We start from the raw sequence: 18,034 nt of genomic DNA, 5'->3' as shown, positions 1-18,034 counted from the left end.
CTTACATTGAGCACAATGGAAAATTTATGAACTTGCAGCTACTTGTGCTAAACCAAACAGGTGCACGGGTATTTTAAATAGTTAAGATCTTCTGAGGCTAAAAGCAAGACCTTTGAATTTGTGTAAACTTACTTAAAGCTGCAATTCACAGAATTAACAGTAAGAGAAATCCACATTCCATTGCTATGGCAGCCTAATGCCTTTTTTTCCTTTACAAAAGACTTTGTGACTTTTCTGCTAGAAAAAAGTTTACATTACAGGAAGGAAAGAATCGCTCTAGCCAATCACAGCACAGTGCTGTCAGTAACAAAGAAGTTATCAGCCTTTAAAAAGTTGCCCGCAGAACTGGTTATAAAAAACATTCCTCCACTTAAGAAGGAACCCCTCAGATTTAAGAATTCTGATTACATTTGTTAATAAAAGTTGCTAAACCACTGGAACATGAAGCTTGATCATCACGCCCAGCCTGCCACTGTTGCAAGTAAACCTACCGATGGTACAGGCCAAGAAACACTTCCCAGTGTTCTAAGAAAATTAAGGCTTGTTTTAAAACTACTGGCTAACACCAGGAAAAATAGGGAGCAAGGGATGTTAACGGCATATAAAGCAACTGAGACCCTTGACTTTTCACTCAGTTATTTACTAAAGAAACAAATTTCATATACTGAGGATATAACAGCTGATCTGAAAAGGAATAAGAAGCTGGTCAACCAACGATTAAGGAGCTTTGCAAAGACTTAAAAAGGTGATGAAATTCATGCTCCACTGAAGTTCTGACCATTGACTTGAACTACAGCCTCCCACACTGTAAGAGACCTAGCTGGGTGATTATTCTGAGATGAGTCTTCTGAGTTTGCCCTCCTAAAGCTGTTCCACTTGAAGAGTGAAGTACCCACAGTCATGAGCTGGTCAGTGGAACCCAAGTTCCAACCTTCTATTTGAATTCTATCTTTCAAATGAGGAATGCTGGGTTTTTCTCCTGAAAGGCAAAGTACACTTTGAAAGAAAAAAAACCAAACCAACCAGACAACCCTAAAAACAAAACACCAAACCAATCCAACAAACAGACTTGCCAGGTGTCTCAGTTTCTTACCACAGCAGAATGGGAGAGTGGATAATTTCTTTGGTAGGAGGCTGGAGAGAGCTGGTAACAATGGGTTTTGATAGAAAATAAGGAAAAAAGATTAACAGCATTGAGCATTGATATGACAGATTCAAACAGTTGTAGAAGTTTATGGGAGAAAGTATTTTTATATTAGACTCTAAAATCTACAGAGGCTCTTTTTAAATTCATTTTTGTTTTCCTACCCAGGGGGTTGTATCATCAGATAGCTACAACAAGGACTATTACGTTGCTTAATGTCAGCTTTAAGTGGACAAACATTACCCAAATATAATTACCTCTCAAAGCAGCCAATATTCACAATATTTTTTAAGTAGAGGTATACACAAAAATAATTATAAATCAAGCATTAATTTTATTCTTTAAGAAATTGAAAACATTTGCAGATACAACACTTTTATTTCCAACTGCATTTATTGGAGAAATTAAAAATAGGAAGCTAACTCTATCCTTGGGTAGACTTCTCCCTTGCTGGCATACAAAAACTTAATTTACACTTCCTTGTGCCAGTATGAAAGGAACAATATGATCTATTCATACGCTCTAATGGGTTATAAATTAGTACAACCATTGAGGGAAAGAACCAGCTGTGGGTCTAATTGTAGACGGCACAATGAAACAGGAGGGGATAACACAAGGCGTAAGTCTAAGATATGAGATAGAAACTAGCAATTAAAATATTTCACTATATTGTACAGAAATGTAACAATTTCTCATCAAATACTTGTTTCAGCCTCAGATACAATGCAACAATAGAATTTAGAGAACAATTTAAAAAAACATATATTGGAAATTACAGAAAAGCAAAGACTTTCAAGCACTTCTGTTTACACTTTTGCATAATACATAAGAAAGAGGAAATGCTTTTATTATTCAACACAGAATTAAGCTGTGAAAGTCAACAACCCATGACTTTGTTAAGCTTACAAGGACTCAGTACAAAACCAGATATTTACACAGAAAAGGAAATATTTAATGCATTTACATTGGTCATTTATCAAAATCTGAAATGCCTTTGTCTTCAGACAATCTCTATTTATATGAATTTAGAAGCCAACATGTGGTACATGCAGTCTATCACAAGACATTCTGCTACTGTAGCTTTACTCTTTTTGCTGCGGCATCCTGTACAGGATCCTGGCTGAGGTTGGCAAGCACAGTAGATTGGTCTGTCGTATGCATTTGCCTGCATGTAACCAAACAAGTTTTTATTGACACAGATTAAAACAATCTTATTCTGACAGAAATACAGTACTGCTCTAGACTCTCCTTTTAGAGCTACAAAATAAAGAACAGCATCTGATTAACAGCAAGAAAACTAAAAAACAGGAACACTTATGCATCCATTGGCCATACAATAATTTCATTTTTGAAATCACAAATAAGAGATATTTTCAGTTTATTTACTCTATTACCTTCTAAGTTATTTTCCCTATTATTGTGGTGCTACAATCAGCTAAACCAGGATTCTTCTGAACACACACATAAAAAAATTGTACTCTCTTTCCTCAAACTACTTCCAGTTTGAAGTTAGGATACAACAAATAAGTGAGACAAGTTTTCAGACGGTGAGAAAACCTGCAACAAGAAGGGGCAGCAGCATGTGTGTTAAAGACCTCTCTTTGAGCTCACCCTTTTCCCAACATCAGCCAGCTTTTTACTTCTCCTAGAAAAGCAGACCAAGCATGCTTTAAGGTACACCCAGTCCTTCCACACCTGGGAGGGCAGAAGGATGCCTGGGGTGTAGAAAAAGGAAGAAGTCATAAAGAGAAGTAGACATTTGTGGTTTTTAGAAAGAAAAGGTTAAACAGGTGTAGTGTGATTTCTTACCTCCTTCCATAAGAGATGAGATAGTTAAGAACACCAGTAAAAAGACCAAAGCTGTGAAAAACAGCTGAAGGTTGTGTTCCCTGAGCTCCACAGGTGCTGAGGGGAGAGCAGAAATACTGAACATTAGAAGAATGGGAGTAACAGAAATAACTAATTTTCATTCTTCAAAGATTAAGTCAGGAATAGAAATTAAAAAAAAGAATTTTTAAATGGATACCATGCTGAAAGATACAGCTAAAACTCTACTGGTATGGCAGACACACCTCATTTCATGCATGTATTGATGAAAAAAAAAACCACCACAAAACAGCAAAAAAAAAAACCCAGCAAAACCAAAGCTGAAACCCAATGTATCTGTCTTGGAACATCATAAGAATTCTGAATACTGAACATATGAGAAGGAGGCTTTCCTAAGCCATGAGGCATTTCTTTATGACTCAAACACCTTCTTGTCTAACTACAACTGTCTGTATCCTACTACAAATGCCTGAGGGGAAACTTAGAGGCTAGAACATCAAGTGCCTACACCCAGTCTAACATGTTCCCTATATCCAATGAACTTGAGTTGGTAGCTTGTCATAAACACTCTGCTTCAGCAGACAGGAACAGCAAACAGATTCCATTACAAAAAGAAGTCAGCCCTTTAAAAGCAAACACAGAAAGTGTAACTTACCACTATCCAGACATAGCTGGCCCTCAGCAAAAACCTTTTAACACCAGAACAAAAAGCTGATCTAAAAATCAGAGAAGAAATATCCTCTGTACCTCATGAGAAGGGAATGATGGAATTTTCACTTCAGGTCTATCAGTTGTAAATGCATAGAGACCAACTGATTCCCACTTGGGATACCCCTTGGGAATATATCCATGAGATATTAAATTAAAACTGGTGTGGGTCAGTGCTGCCCAACAGGGGAGCAGCTACTGAGTGAGATTTCCCTGCCCGATCCATGATTTTCAGGAAATGAGTTTCTATTTAGAAAAATATCCTTTGTGTTCTTCTAGGAGGTTGACATTTTTTCTGAATCATTCAGTCTAACTGGAGCCAGGATCCACACCCATCAGAGGCTTGCAAAACCCAGAAGACACCAGATATAATTTATCTAATAGGGGCCCTCAGATCCCACTTCCTGCAATTTTATACATTTTTTTAGTACTGAAAGAATGAAGGCACAGAAAGGTAAACAATAGCCTATGTAGCCAAACCAAATGGGATGTTTCCTAAGGTTCCTACTGCTGGAATTCAGTAACAGATAAAGCACATGATGCAAACACCAACCTAATCAATCACAAATCTCTTTTTTTGCCTTTTAATCATCTCTGGATCAATTAGATCTACTACTCCCACATACCATGACTTTGATTAAATTTATTCTAAACCAGCAGTTTCAACCCTGTTAACTGAACACTGCATTACCAAATGAAAAACACTGCCTTTATACTTAATCTGTTGTTCTCATTACACTTTTGTCATCGTTGTTTTGATCATTAACTGTATCACTAGAAGAGGCTTAATAATTATTCATTGCTTCTAGAAGACTTAGCAGAAAATTCTTCCTTATTCCTCAGGTATACTGGAAAAAAATACAAATCTTTTTATACCATTACCTGTTGAAAGCTTTTAATGTAAGAGATACTTGCAGTTTTAATGGAGCCTCCCAGAAAGCACTGCAACAAGTACAGCAGTGAGATTAACAACTCAATAGAGCAACTGGATGTTTAGGTTGACTGATCATAGCATGAGAACCCATCCGTACTGGAAACCAGCCTCTTGCCAGAGCTAGTCTCTAACAAAATGCAACAAGACATATGCTACTGTTTCGCAGAAAAACTCCCCAAAGCAAGATCCGTATTTATCATATTGTGCTCAAATTTAACACAGTTCCTCACTGCATCTGCTGGTAACTTATTACACATTAAATACTTCTGGTAATTCATATTATGCATTCAAGTATGAAAATATTCCTTCTGTCCCTTTATAAAAAGTTTTAAAGTATCAGGAAGACCTTTCTAAGGTGTTTTTTATATATAGGAAGTCAGGTATTTTAAAGTCTATTTTAATGTTGTGGTTGAAATGGGGTTTTTTGCACTTGTATAGTTATATTGGTAAAATAAAATTAGTGTAATAAATTGGGAAACTGAATCTTCTATTAGCGAACAAATTAAAGAATACCTGTTTGACAGTATTGAGCTACATGCTTCCTCCACATTTACAAAACAATCATCGCTGCAGCAAAACTTGAATGTCTAACAATTTCACCCACAAAATGTTACACATAATATATTACATTTGAACATACATCACCCGTTGCCATTGAAATTGGCAGATACAGGTTCCAATTTGCAAGCTCATGAATACCTATTTTTTTCAATTCTTTCCAGATGAGACATCTTTGTGACTAGATAGGAAAAAAACATATTAAAACCTTTCAGATATAAGAAAAGGAATAGACAACAAAGGTGCTTGTTTGTTCACTACTACAAACAGGAACAGTATTTTATAGGACGATAAACTTAAGAGTCATGCCCAAAGTTTCAGAACCAATAAATCTGTAATGCAAGCAAAATGATCTTCATAAAGAGGAGAAAGTGTGTGAAATTATACATAAAAAAATACACAAGACAAAAGACATCATATAAGTGATGTGAAATAATACAATGTGAAATAAGACAAGATTGAAACACCAAGTTTCCAAGAAGGAAAAGAGATAGATAACTAAGGGCACAAATAGGAAGCATGAATACTCCAGTAGTTCTGTGGAAAATACTCTGGGAATTCAGATTGTATAATTCAACAAGTGCGGGTAAAATGCAAATGGAGTTGTGAAATGTATTGAAAGAAGTGGGGTATATAGACCATATAAGGTAGTTTCCCTGTGGGTTTAGCACCAGGGTTACAGTTTATTGGGCGGTACAATACATGAAAGACATTGTGGCCTAGAAGAAGACCTAAAAAGTGATGCACTTATTTTCTTTATCCTATAAGACATAAATCTTCAAATACATTTAAAATGACAGTTAATGCTCCTATCTACCAAAGACAAAAACAACAGTAACTTGTAATAGAGAGGATGAGAAAAGCACTCCTAAGGGTAAGGAAGTGCTGCAGGTCTTCCTCTCAAGAAAAGTTACTCAAAATATCTGTCAATAAAGTTACAAGTGTATTGCATTTTGTTTCAGTGCAAGGGTTGGGCTAGATGGCTTCTTGAGGTCTATTACACAAAGTTAATATCACATTTTGAGAATTATTCTTCCCTTCAGTGTCAGTTATGATATTGTGTCAAGTGTATGAACCCATCCTCACATAAAGTCTTGTTACAAGCTTCAAGAAAAAATGATGCAATCCCATTCTTACCCCGGCACAAATCCAGAAATTGCATGCATGCATCCATCAGAGCACAGATTTAGTCCACCACATCTCAATTTACTGCCTTCATGTATCCCATTTACCGAATTAATGACACAATGCACTCTCAACAGGAAATTCTTTGTTCTTACCCTGACACTGGATTCACTACGCCACCTTTTGTTCCACAGATCTGGAGAAGAGTTAGAAGCAAAGTACCTTGGTACCAATCCAGGATAGATGAAAGTCACGTTGACTGGTCTAAATAAGCATGCAAAAGGGGAGTGGTAATGGCATATTCTGTGAATACATACATGCTCAATATCTATTCTTAAGCATTATGGTCCCTGTTTTATCTGGGCTCTGCCTTTCTGAAATTGTCAGTTAACAGCCATCACATAGAATCAACTAGGCTGGAAAAGACCTTTAGACATGAAATGCCTCTTTGCTGCTCACTGTGATGCAGTCTTTTCCACACCATGACTGGCAGCTTTTAATCTCAAAGCTGTAGCACTAGAATGTGTTACAAAATTATCATCAGATGTCAAGATCAAGTAAAACAAAAGACTAGTTTGTTAACACATAAAATAAAAAGGCCTGAATAACAAGTAGATGTTAAACAGAAGTCATATTTACACACCAAAGTAGGAACAATGGAAGCAGGAAAAAAAATGATAAATTAATTCTAAATTATTTGAAAGCATAAACATGTTTAAAACTGTTTCCAGATGTAACAGAGAAATCAAATTCCTTTTTTCTAGGCTTTCTTCAAGCCTAAAGGCTTAAAGGGTGTCGTGGTTTAAAGCCACAAAGCTCGTTCACTCACTCCCCACCCCCCCTTCCTCCCTCTTTCTTTCCTCCCCCTGCCTGTCCCCACTCCTGGAGGGATGGGGAGGAGAGTCAAAAGAATGTAACTCCCACAGGTTGAGATGAGAACAGTCCACTGACTAAGGTTTGTGTTATACAAAACTGCTATCACCAACGATAATAAGAGAAAAATAACAAGGGAAGAGAATACAATACCACTTGCCGAAATGAGCCTGACGGCCCAACAGAGCCCCAGCCCTTCCGGGTAACTCCCAGTTACCTCCCTGGGCATGACGTGCTGTGGTATGGAATACCTCTTTGGCTAGTTTGGGTCAGGTGTTCTGTCTCTGCTTCCTCCCTCATAGACTCACAAAGTCCTTGGTCAGAGTAAACATGACTTAGCAACAACTAAAAACATCGGTGTTATCAGCTCTATTCCCAGGCTGAAAGTCAAAACACTGCACCAGCTACTAAGAAGGAGAAAAACTAACAGATACTGCTAAACCCAGGACAAAGGGTCATGTTAATTCCTTCCTTAAAAAAATCGGTTTATTTTAGCAAACATTGCTGCCTGCTTTTGTAAATACTCTCCCTATGCTGTTTAGGTGATGCAGATGGGCTTAGATGAGGTCTGGATGTCATTATTTTACACTATTCTGAAAATGTTTTTCCAGCATGTATTCTTGGTATAGGACATCAAATATCCATATAGAAAATTACAAACTCAAACTTACTAGGATCAAAAAGAGTTTGAAAGTATATTTAATAGTCCCGAATGGGGTCAAAGCTTATAGAACAGCACTTTCCTGTACTGGACACCTAAACCAACACACACTGTGTAATTTCAAGAGTTAGTTTTAGCACTAGCCCAAGAACATATGAGGTCCAATGACATTTTCTTTCCTGGTATGTCTTCCCCTATCTCTCAGCAGGTATACTGATGGGTTTAGACCACTGTACAGAGGAACACACATCTAGGAACATGTAACAGACTACCATCCTCCACTGTTTTTTTAAACAAACATCTGGCAGGATAAAAAAAAAAACAGCAGAAATCTCATGAGCTGCTCTAAATGAAAGAGTGTAATATACTGTAATGTTATGATGATGAGAAAATAGCATAGTTATATTACAAATATGGAAACTAAATTTTGTTATCTCTTGGAATTGGAGTTCTCACTACAGCTGTGCCAACTACTGCCATCTCCATGGCTGACAACCAGATTTCCACTGACATCAGGTAGTGGCCTTTTTTGTACTAAGGGATAAAGAAATAGTGTAATTCTTTTACTGTTGTACTACAACAGAAAGCTACATCATACAACCTAATGCCTCTTGCACTAAAATTAATAATAATCATGCTTTTCCTGCAAGCAGGCCTACGACCAAATTATCTCATTAAGAAGAAAGCAATAAAATTTCAAATTAGATCACCTTTATCAAAGCCAATTTTCAAAGCAGTACAGTTGAGTTTTGTCAAAACACTGTAACAGGAATGGTTCCAATATGAAAAAGACCCATTAAATTAAATAGCACAGTATTGGCAAACATTGTAAAAAACAACAACAAAATTATTAAAACATTTTTAAAAATTTTACCAGAAGTGGATGCTTTGATGTTTATTAGCCTGGCACAATATGCTTCAGGAGAAGTCTTTGTGACTAGCAGGTTTTTCTTGTCTACTTGTTATAAAACTCAGTGCATTTAATTTAGTATCTCAGAATTATATAATTGCTTTAATTTGAGGATCTAAAGGTGCTTCGCAGAACTTAACAGATTAAATAAAGTCCACACAAGTAGCACATTGAATACCACTGGAAAAAAAAGTAATCTATTGAATATATAGTATTAAATACTCTGATGTCCAAGAATCCCCTAGAAATCAACAGAAACCTGAATGTTTCTATACATCAAACTCAAGACTCTCAATACGATCTCTAGCTAGGAAGAGAATTCCTAATGTAAAAGATCAGCAGCCAGTCATCAGTGTTTACATAGGGCACAAGTAATCACCTTACACAGAAATAACTACTACTCTATGCTTTTGAGTCATCCCAAACTAGAACGCTGATGTTTCTGGCATATGGCATCGACTGGGCAGCCTGCAAGTGCTACCTTGGAGGTATAGGCTAGGTCCAAGTCAGGTGATGCCTTTAGTGAAGCAGGTTTAAGCTCTAAGCTGTTCAGCAGATAATAACTCTTAGCACACAGCTGACAGCACTTCCTGTCCCTGTATGTCACTTCATCTGTGTCCTTTGTCCGCAACTTTAATAAGCATGTAACACTACAGCTTCATTGTGAACTATATGTATTTTCTAGAAAAAGCTATTGTGGAATCATGGAAACATCATTTTTTCATTACATTTAACCACCATGCAACCAGCTTTCTGTAAATATTTCCAGCACTATAAGCATTTGAAATAGAAAATAATTGTCTACTGTGGCAGTCTCAGTTCCTCTTTTCTTCTACTCCAGACTGCCTGCTGCTATTCCTACCATCAAAACCTACTGAACATTTTTAAATTGTATTTTCAATACATTTACTCCTGGTTCTTTTTAAAGTTCCAGTTTTTAAAGGCCTTCTCAGTTCAGTATAAATACAGCTTAGTAAAAAATACTAAATCTATTCTTAATGTACTGATTGGCCTTATTTTAGCCATAGCAATGCCTAGAGATGCATGTTGTGTTTTTAATGGTAACTTGTAGGGAAAGAAGTCTGTAAACATAACTCCTTTTTTGTTTCCAAAAGCCCTATAAAAACTGGTTTGCAGCAGTCTCATCACAAGAAATTAAGTGACGGGGGGGGGGGGGAACAATTAAGGAAAGGAAACATTTTAGAAGGTGTTTACATGAATTTATCTCTCTTCAGATTTGTTACTGATGTAACAGAGGGCTCAAGGAAACTTACTACAAGATGGAGAAAATCTCACAAGGTCTTCCGAATAGCCAGTACTACTGAGCTGCACAGGAGTCTGCCTTGTTCACTGGCCTCCCCTTCTCTTCCTGTTATAGGGAACCTCCTCTGCCCTCAGCTTAGTAGAAATCAAACATTACCTCTGCTCCCAGTACAAAGACCATGCCTCTTTCCTCCTTTGGGTAAGTTTACATGGAAACTTAATGGGTATGGTATAATAAATAGCTTCCTTTCTTGCTGTGATACTTTTAAAAATTAAGAAAGATCAACTGGAGAGGCAACAGACTCTCCCATGTAAAGAAGGGAATGAAATAAAATGCCTTGTTCTTCAGAGCTGCAATGGAAAGCATGGTCAAAAGTATGAATAAATGGGGAAGCAGGCTAGGTAAAAGCAAGGTGAAAGAGCAATGTATTTGGATCTTCAGTTAAATCTTTAAACTTAATTTTACTGTTTGGATACACAGCATTTAACTCTGAAAAATTCCAAACCTACTAAGAACTAGAACACATAGTTGTGCTTGGATCTGGTTAAAGGAATGGGTAATACAAGGAGGAACATAGGAAAGAACCATATGGGACAGCTGGAAGTATGTTAATTGCAGAGCCTTATACTCAGGCAATTGGGATTCCAGAAGTTCCACAATTCTTTCCTGTTGGGGGGTGAGGCACTGGAATGGATTGCCCAGGGAGGCTGTGAATGCTCCATCCCTGGCAGTGTTCAAGACCAGGTTGGACGAGGCCTTGGGTGATATGGCTTAGTGTGAGGTGTCCCTGCCCATGGCAGGGGGGATGGAACTTGATGATCTTAAGGTCCTTTCCAACCCTAACTATTCTATGATTCTAAGTTCAGTGTAAAGTAAGTTTTGTAGAAAACTATTATGAGAAGGAAAACTAGAGCAAACAGCTGTCTTGGCAGCTTATACATCTGCATTTACAGAGAAGAAACCACATCTTCAATACCTGAATAGTTCCTGTATATAGGATGACTAAGACACAGGGCATTTTCACAGCATCAGAGTAGATAGGAACTGATGAAGATTTTATGCACAGTTTAGACAGAAGGTATGGTTTTTAATATACTACTGCCTGATGATAATTCTGAGATTTCACACACTGAAAACAATGGGACTAATAAAAGGCTTTTGTAACAAGAGAACCATTATATCTATGGCAACAGTAACTTGAATGAAGGAGTTGTTATCAGTGGTTAGAGACTTGGGGAGAAAAAGATACAGATACATATACAGGATCTTAAGTAACAACGTGATTCAATATGGGTACACAGGAGGCTGGACAAAAGTTTGAAGAGAAGCATAAAAGTGTAAGTATAAGACAACTGAAAACAGTGCAACATATTTGGATGGTTTTCACACATAGCATGTTTTCACATTCCAAATGTTGGCATTTGTAACAATTTTAGTTTATACCACATACTGGGGATGTGCATGGTATCACAATTATCCTCAAAGAGAAGAGTTTAAGGCAGATGTAAATGAGACACTGACTTTGCTAGAGGAGATGAATGAGATAAAAGGAATCAGTAGCAAAGTTCAGTTGGCACGTTAGGAATTCAGTGAGGGGCCGAGCAGTTCCTCTCTGTCCTGGTTTAGGCTGGATAGTTAATTTCCTTCCTAGTAGCTGGTGCAGTGCTGTGTCTTGGCTTCAGCCTGAGAACAATGCTGATAACACACCAGTGTTTTAGTTGTTGCCAAGTAGCACTTATCCTAATGAAGGGCTTTTCAGTCTCTCATGCTTTGCCAGTGAGGAGGGGCACAAGAAGCTGGAAGGGAGCAAAGATGGGACACCTGACACAAACTAGCCAAAGAAGTATTCCATTCCATACACTTGGTATATAAACTGGGGGCGGGGGGGAGGCTGGCTAGGAAATGCTGATTGCTGCTCAGCAATGGGCTGGACATTGGTCAGCAAATGGTGAGCAATTGCATTGTGTATCACTGTGGTTTGGTTTGTTGGTTGTTTTTTCTTTTATTTTTTCTCTCTCTTTTTAGTTATCTCACTTTTCATTGTTTTTATTAGTATTATATTGTACTTTAATTATTAAACTGTTCTTATCTCAATCCACAGGTTTCACCTTTTTTTTCCAATTCTCCTCGCCATCCACTGGTGGGGGGGGGGGGGGGGGGGTGCGGGGGGCAAATGGCTGATAGTACTTTGCTGCCAACTGGGATTAAACCACGACAGTCCTTTTTGGCACCTGAACAGGGACGTGATGGGTTGAGATAACAACAGATCTGAGCGGTATGTGTTGAAGCAAATTTGTTATAAACATTCATTTTTTTTTGGTTTAGTAGTTCCTGTCAGAGTGTTGATTTATTTGCTCTTGGAGTTGTTGCATGTATTCTCAGAACTGCATTGTGTCACACCTTACTTGCAGCCTGCATTCACTGTTTTGGTGTTTACCACCCATGGGGCCTGGGCTAAGGTTCTCATTTTGTTGTACTTTATAATATTGGCTTGTGATATGATAGACTTGCTGGTCATGAAACTAATCGGGTACATGTACTCAGCATTGCCATCTCCTCTATACTTTGGGAGCCATGTAATGGGAATTATTATTAATTATACCTCTTGCCTTTTCTCCTTGGAGGGCCAACCTATAGAAGAGACATCCTGCCACACTTTCCCCTTCCCCACCAGGCTACTTACAGCAGTGTTTGAGAATTTTGAAAATTCTGAATATTCTTGGGATGTTGAAACCAGCATGGTCCTACTGCCAAGAATCAGCATGTTGCTGAATGTGTTTCAGGTCTTGTTTAAGGTTAAACAACTACTTAAAAATACCACCCAGAGATCAGTCCCAGGGCTGGATAGTTCTGAGTGGCAGGGTGAGTGGGATAGTATAGGTAAGTACCTAGGCCAGTGGGCACCTCCAGTATTTTGTAACTTCACCCCTGAACAAGTGCAGTCAGTTGTGGAAAAACTGGTGTTAAAAAACTGTTGCAAGAGTTCCAACAACAAAAACACCTGTATAGACCAGCATCTCAGCTATTAACAGTAAGCATTCTTCTGCTCAAAGGAGAGGATATAGAAGGCACACACCACAGGGTACCCTGTGGTTTTATCTGAGGAGCACATGAGGAAGTGGCATGGAAAATCCACCTCAGCCCTAGAGGCAGAGGTACATAAATCCCAAAGAAAAACAATCACAAAACTGATGTTCTCCCAAGAAAATTGCTGTTCCAGTTTCCAAAGGGCAGTTTCCCAGTCAGAGTGAGAGGGCTGATCTTACCCCTGACCCTGTGGTAAATAATTCTAATCTGCTTTTACAAGAAATAATTAGAGAATTCTCTGACCAGCACTAGAAGGGGCCCTGTCCCCAGAGAGGTGGAGGAGAAGGATAACCGGGTTTAACTGGACTGCGTGGATCAGAGGACCTGGCACGTCACAGTGACAGGAATACAAGGCTCTAGTAGACATCAGTGCACAGTGTATACTGATGTCATCAAGCTGTCAAGTGGCAGAACCCATTTGTATTTCTGGAGTGACAGGAGGATCCCAAGACCTGACTGTACTGGTAATAGCAGGAATCATTCTGCCATGGACTTGCTATGTAGACCAAAACTTCTAGGTTATACAAAAAGCAGCTAAAAATGTGCCTGACTGACATTAAAAAAAAAAAAAATTATCTTCAACTTCCTAATTCCTGTTCGGTGGGGGGGGGGGGGGGGGGGCTATAAAAAACTATGATAAGAAGAGATATTTTCGTGACACTGGCATCTAGGAGTCCCTGAATAGGATTCAGGTGTACACCATGCCCATGAATTCCACACTAGTCAGTTCATGTGGTCTATTTTGACAGTGGTTTAAGGCTTCTACCAGAAAACAAATTTTATGAACAGGAAATCAGTTGTTATACAATTTATACTCAAGCTTTAGGCAGCAGATTGAAACTTTAGCATCATATGCTATCCAGACAGATTTGGCAAAGCGGACAGGACAAATACAGCTGTAAAAAAACCAAAACGCATTATCAGAAGCAAAACAGCTGAAATTAAATGCTTTCCATCTATTATAAGTCCATTAGAACAATGAGTGAACTAACTGAATAAATCAACTTGCTGTAGTGCAGCAGCTCCTAATAAAATTTCAGGATGGCAAAACTAAAACTATTTAACACAAAAAGTGATTTCACAGAGCACAGAAAGGACACAGATCAGTGCTTCTTACAGAATAGACAACTTACAGTCTGGAATGAAAGGTTGTAATATTATCCCTTCCTTATACTTGAAATAACTTAAAAATAAGATATGTTACAGGTATATAAAAGTCAACCGAAAATTCATCCAGGACATCCACTATCAATTAACAACAACTACTATCACGTACTTTGTTTCTCATTTGTTTCATGAATGTGACCTATGATATTGTAATCACTTGTGCTACGTTATGGACTTCTTGCAAATTATGCAAACTCCTGTACCATCTCCTGCCCTTAACCATGGAATTCATACAGCTGGTACCATTCCCCAGCTGAAAATGTACTGGTAATTTGTCAATTCAGTAGACCCAGAGCTACTAAGCCTCTCTGGTAATGACAATCTCTTACAATTACTAAATCTCTTCTGTATGGAGTGCACGTTGCTTGTATAAGGACTTGTTTCCTCCTCCACACAAATCAGGAGAACACAAAAGGAATGGGCTCAAAAGGCCTTTTATCAGTTGTCTCACAGTTTGGTAAAGTTTTGCCGAAGTTAATAGCTAGCTGACATTAAGACAAAGAATCACTCAGTTTTTACTCTAAGTAATGTTACCACACATGAAAATTACGTGAGAGTAATACTGAAAGGGTGCAGACTGTTACTTAAACTAGTAGCTGTAATAGAGAACTATGCAGAATTCCACTAAAATGCTATTATTGCTCTTAAACCTCTCAAGTATTAGCTGCTGTGCTGTTAGTAGAACTTTATTGCAGTAGTTAAGGTTTACAGAGTCATTATCTTTAAACATTTACCAATTCAGATTCTCCTTCCAAGAACATTACTTTCCCAGCGTCAAAGCCTGTACATATTTGCTGATTCATGCTTTTGGTCTGAAACAGAGGAAATTGAACAAGTTAAAACATTCCAGAATATTCCAGTAACCACGTCTGAATAAAAATGTTTAGCTATGCATATATCAGTCTCACATGAGACACAACACGAGGTATAGATAAAAATACTGAAGAAATTCAGACAACTAATGAAATCTATCTAATACCAGAAGTAATGACAGAAGATTAAAAGTCAGCTGATGAATGCAAACAAGCTGATGTCTAAATGCAGGTATGGCTGGCAAGAAGGGTGCCTGAAGACAGATGGAAAGTGTTTTAAGGAAGTTATATTATTCAGAGCAAACCAGGTTCTTACATGAATACTGTTACTGCATCCACTGACTTCTACCTTTACTATTCACTGTATTTTTAATAGGCATGTTTAATATAGGCTGACATGTAAGTACCCAGAGTTAGGATATGCACAGATTCGGCATTTATTTCAGGGTTGGCTTTTAGTACTTGTTCTGATGCTCCTTGTGATACACGAAATTATTCTGAGATGTTTCCCAACTTGAGCCATTCTGTAATTGTTTCCTGCATGTAAAACGAGTACTGCATAGCAATGTGGAAAGGATGTTGGGAACTGCTTCTACCAGACTAAGTAAAAACATACTGATATTTAGCAAGTATGGATGACAGCGAGGAATTACCACACCGTCAACTGAAATGAAGAGTCTGATCAGCTAAAAAATGAAGAAAGACTTCAAGGTCATAATTGAACTGATCACAGAATGTGAAAACGAAGAGGGCGAGCCCACATCAACAATAACATTTGATTTACAGCTCTAACAAAACACAGAAGTAGAGATCACCTGCTATCAACTTCTGCATGATTGGCATGTTCACATTCGAAACAGCTATCATGCACACTGGCTGCAAGGCTCTTCTGCATCATGAGTTTCTGAAAGAGGTTTTTTTTTTCTAGTACTAGGACTATCAGACCTATTACTGAAAGTGACCATTTTAAAGAGGTGGCCTTTCAGCAAAGCAGCAACACACAGGTTGTATCTGAAGTGTCTGTTGTGACATTTTAAATTGTACATGAGACGGTGCAGAGAAAAGGGCACCAAAAACAAACAAACAAAACCAATCCCCAACTTTGAAATCTGATCAAGAACAAATAAATCACAATTATTAAATACTAAACAATTGGTAGTGTATTAAAAGTAACAAATCTGTAGACAGTGTCACCACCGGTTAGAAACAACTCTCTTACACTGCATCGGGTCAATCGTAAAAAGTCACACTCCGCTGTCATTAGAGTTCAGCGGCTAGAGACAGAAATTCTACTAGTAAGCCCATGTTCTGTAACATAGCTGAGGCAAACGAAGAGCATTGTGGAAGCTTGATCCTGGACATGGAGATCATAATGTCAAAGACTGCTAGACTCATAGATACAAAGAAGCTAGGTGACAATGCCATATATTCTACTTTTCCTCTGCAGGCAGAAAGTGACACAAGAGGCCTTCAGGGTAGTGATCAGAAAGCTGAAAACTCTGAGAAAAATGATTTTATAAAAACTGACATGGGTACAAAAATGTTTCATTATTATACCCAGTAGATGTTCTATCTTCATTACTAAATTAATTTAAACAAACTTTTAGTATATGCAGGTAAATCCCAAATAAGCACATGAAGCTAAGCCTTTATACAGAGGTACGTATTACAGTTGACTTGATTTTAGCATCTTTTGTTCTCTCCAAGGAGGCTGTGTGAAAAGAAACGTTTTTTGCATTTCTATCAGGTTTCCATAACTGGAAGTTTCTTTCATGGGAGTTCATTTAAAATGTTCAGCTAGCTATATACCAGAGTTTCTCATTGTTAATAACCTGACTTTCATTATACTTTTATGTAAATAGGTTGCCATATTTTACAGACAAGCAACTAAAATCTAGAAAAATCACTCCTGTTAAAAATGTCAGGAGTGCACAATTGAAATACGTGGACTATGGCTGTTTGTGTTATTTTTAGTAAGTGCAATTTTTATAGCACTTAGTACATTCCAAGTACAGCTCTATCTAACCTGCAAATTCCCAAGATGGTAAGAGGTGCCTTACACACTGCATTGTACCAAAAAAATACCCAAAACCAAACAGAAAAAAAAAAAAAAAAAAGAAATAAAAAGGAAGAAATGCTTCACAGTCCCCTTCTGGTTAAGATAAGTGAATTTTTGGTTAATATGAACTCTACTAAAAATTACACTTTTATGTTGTCATGGGCACAAGAACTACATTCACCATTCTTCATGAGCACCTGCCTCTTCTGGAAGACCAGACTTTTTCCCTTCTGTTCACTTCTGCTCAGTGGAAGACCAAATTCATTCCAGACTGGGGCAAAGTCTGAGCTCAAAAAACAGTTTTGCCTGTGGATGACACACAGAATGCTGTTCTTTACCTGTTCTTCAGTGAGTTTCATGTGAACCTTGTGATGGCTAAGGCATTATTATCTGTAATTAGAAAGAAATCCAACCATAATTCCAAAATTTAAGGTAATACCCACATATACCCAGATGGGAGGGAGGAAGGTGAGTTTAGCTCATGCATGGCTGCTGCTCAACCTTCCCCACATAACTATCAGAAGCTTTGGCTATATAACAGCATGTGTACACACACGTAAGTAATGTAACAGACTGCTATTAGGTTAGGTGGCATTTTAAAGAGTGTATTAATAATGTCAAAAATTAAAGAGAGAACTTTGTATTTTACCTTGGATTTACCAGCCATAAATCTTCACAGGCAGCTTCATGCCGGGCTCCGTTGCCTTACCCAGTGCCCCATAGAACAGTCCAGCCACTAGTAAGCCACCTTATGCTCCCATGTGCTTATAACCATAAAGTTCTAATGGTTTCTTTCACCTGGCGTTCTGACGCCACCACCAGCAGGGCCCGGGCTGTCCCCTTCCCCTCACGGACCCCGACTGCCCGCCCCAGGACCGGACGCTCACACCGCAGCCCCTGCGCCG

General features: G+C 38.2%; 2 long non-coding RNA genes across 3 annotated transcripts; both read right to left on the bottom strand.

The window, feature by feature from the left end:
* Positions 1-619: 619 nt before the first annotated feature.
* Positions 620-10,645, bottom strand: LOC134159043 (uncharacterized). 2 transcript variants are annotated; one of them, XR_009963008.1, is made up of 3 exons: positions 10,015-10,645; positions 2,954-3,049; positions 620-979 (listed from the first exon to the last, which is right to left on the bottom strand). It is a non-coding gene; the product is annotated as an uncharacterized LOC134159043 (long non-coding RNA). The 2 variants fall into 2 exon arrangements; XR_009963009.1 differs by lacking the exon at positions 620-979 and adding an exon at positions 1,069-2,401.
* Positions 10,646-14,904: 4,259 nt separating this feature from the next.
* LOC134159084 (uncharacterized) lies at positions 14,905-17,995 on the bottom strand. The gene is made up of 3 exons (XR_009963036.1): positions 17,928-17,995; positions 17,274-17,435; positions 14,905-15,062 (listed from the first exon to the last, which is right to left on the bottom strand). It is a non-coding gene; the product is annotated as an uncharacterized LOC134159084 (long non-coding RNA).
* Positions 17,996-18,034: the final 39 nt, after the last annotated feature.

This window comes from Pezoporus occidentalis, unplaced genomic scaffold (assembly GCF_034315485.1).
Source record: "Pezoporus occidentalis ecotype Australia unplaced genomic scaffold, CSIRO_AGI_Poc_V1 ctg14, whole genome shotgun sequence".
NCBI classification, from domain to species: domain Eukaryota; kingdom Metazoa; phylum Chordata; class Aves; order Psittaciformes; family Psittacidae; genus Pezoporus; species Pezoporus occidentalis.
This window is presented reverse-complemented; position numbering and strand designations above follow the sequence as displayed.